Consider the following 2,656-nt stretch of genomic DNA (forward strand, 5'->3'; position numbering starts at 1 on the left):
AGCCCAATGTGGGACTCGATCCAGGGTCTCCAGGATCACGCCCTGGGCTGCAGGCAGCGCTAAACCACTGCGCCACCGGGGCTGCCCTACCAAAAAAATTTAAATGTAACTCACATATCATAAAAGCCACCCTTTTAAAGTATACAGTTCAGTGGTATTTCAGTTATGTAATCATCACACTAATTCCAGAACATTTTCATCACCCTAAAAAGAAAGCCCATACTGATTAGCAGTCCCTTCCCATTTCCCCTTTCCCCAGGTTCCTAGCAGTCACAAATCTATTTCCTCTATATATAGATTTGCCTATAAATGAAATCATACAATATGTGACCTTTTCTGTCTGGCTTCTTTCATTTAGCATATTTTCAAGGTTCCTGTTATAGCATGAATGAATAATATTCCAGTGTATGAATATACCACATTTTATTCATCAGTTGATGGACACTTGGGCTGTTCCTACTTTTTGGAAGTTATGATTAATGTTGCTTTGAACATTCATGTACAAGCTTTTGTGTGGACTTAAGATTTTATTTATTTTGAGTATATACCTAGGAGTGGAATTTCTGGATAATATGGTAACTCTGTGTTTAACTTGTTGAAAAATTGCCAAAGTGGAAATCCTACCAGCAGTGAATGAGAGTATTCCAATTTCTCCACATTTTGCCAAGACTTGTTATTGTCATTTCTTATTTTAGCCATCTGAGGGATATGCAATGGCATCACCTGTGCTCTACCATGCCTTTTTAAAGTGTAGTACATGGAGATCTTACACCAGAAATCAGCATCTTTGCTTTTCCAAGTGAAGAATACCTCAAGTGTTCTCTTCCTTTCTGCTAATTTAATTAGCTTGTAAACCTAGTTTCCAATTACTAGACTACTTAGTGTACTTTAGATAAGATTTTATGGTTATCTCTAGTCACTGTCCTAGTAACAGACCTTCAAGACATTTTTATTTTATTTATTTATTTTAAAATTTTATTTATTTATTCACGATAGAGAGAGAGGCAGAGACACAGGCAGAGGGAGAAGCAGGCGCCACGCAGGGAGCCGATGCAGGACCCTATCCTATCCGGGGACTCCAGGATCGTGCCCTGGGCCAAAGGCAGGCTCCAAACCACTGAGCCACCCAGGGATCCCCTTTCAAGACATTTTAAAACCATCTATAGAACAATGCAGTCTTAGTTCCCTTCCTTTATCTATACAGGCTATCAGCTATTTGACTTACTGCACAAAAGGTCTGTATTGTAACCATGCATTCAATTTAAGGAAAAAGTTTTATTGTAAAGGGCTATGTACAATTTGGATAGTATGAAAGTGAAATACCAGGCAGACATTGTAGGTGTGGAGAAACAGGTACTCTCAAAAACTTTTTTGGGAATATAAACAAGTAGAAACTTGGAGAGAAGGGCAGATAACTTTTTGATAATATGTATCAAAAACCTTAAAACTGTTCATAAACTTTGATCTAACAATTCCACTTAGTGGACATTATTGAGAAAGGAAAAATATCCAACAGTATGATCTTTTTCTAAGTGAACAAAACAGACTACAAAATAGAGCATCTGTACTGTGATCTCATTTTTTAAAAAACAAAAGCAATACATGTATACTTAGGCAAACAAAAAAAGTTTGGAAATCTAGCATGTCAAAATGGAGATTTTTAAAAAATAGTAAGTGCTCCTGATTTTTATAATCAGAGAAAATAAAACTATATTTTGAAGAAAATATATGTTCTCCAAAAACTTATTTTGAAGACAATATATGCTCTCGTCTACATTGGGGTGCCTGGGTGGCTCAGTTACTTAAGTGTCTGCCTATAGCTCAGGTCATGATCCCAGGGTCCTGAAATTGACCCCTACATCATTATTCTCCCCCACCCTCTACCCCTCCCCCTTTTTGCGCGCGCGCGCTTTCTCTCTCTCTCTCTCTCATAAATAAAATATTTTAGGGATGCCTGGGTGGCTCAGCAGTTGAACTCCTGCCTTCAGCCCAGGGGGTGATCCTGGAATCCTGGGATCGAGTCCCACATTGGGCTGCCTGCCTGGAGCCTGCTTCTCTCTCTCACAGCCTGCATGGAGTCTCTGCCTCTCTCTGTGTCTCTCATGAACAAATAAAATCTTTAAAATATATATAATTTTATATATATAATTTATAATTTTATATAATATGTATTATATATGATTTATATAATTTTATAATTTAATTATAAAGTATATAAATTTATAAATATAATTTATAAATATATATAAATCTTTAAAAAAAGAATGTTCTATATTTATGAGTAACTTCCCTTTTCTACTGGTGTATTTGGCATTCTGGGCTTGTCTTTGGAATCGGGTTCTGAAATGCCAGTCACATCATATTTTCTGGGGTACTTCATAAAAATACTGGTTTCTGGGCCCTACCCCTAGATATTCTGAGTCACTGGTAGAAAAAGGAGGCTCTAAGAACCTGTTTAAAGGGCTTTCCTGGTACTTCCAATGTGCAACCTGGTTTGCAAAACTACAAAGTGATGTTGCATAGTGTGGCTGAAATGGATTTCATCTAAGGATCTATCATTGCCAACTTGTGTGATATGTCTACCAGCCTAGCCTACTGCCTTTGCCCTGAGAATTCCCATCACTCAGAGTTCTGCCAAAGGTGGGCCCAGCCTCCA

The sequence above is a fragment of the Vulpes lagopus genome, chromosome 2 (assembly GCF_018345385.1).
Source record: "Vulpes lagopus strain Blue_001 chromosome 2, ASM1834538v1, whole genome shotgun sequence".
In the NCBI taxonomy this organism is placed as follows: Eukaryota; Metazoa; Chordata; class Mammalia; order Carnivora; family Canidae; genus Vulpes; species Vulpes lagopus.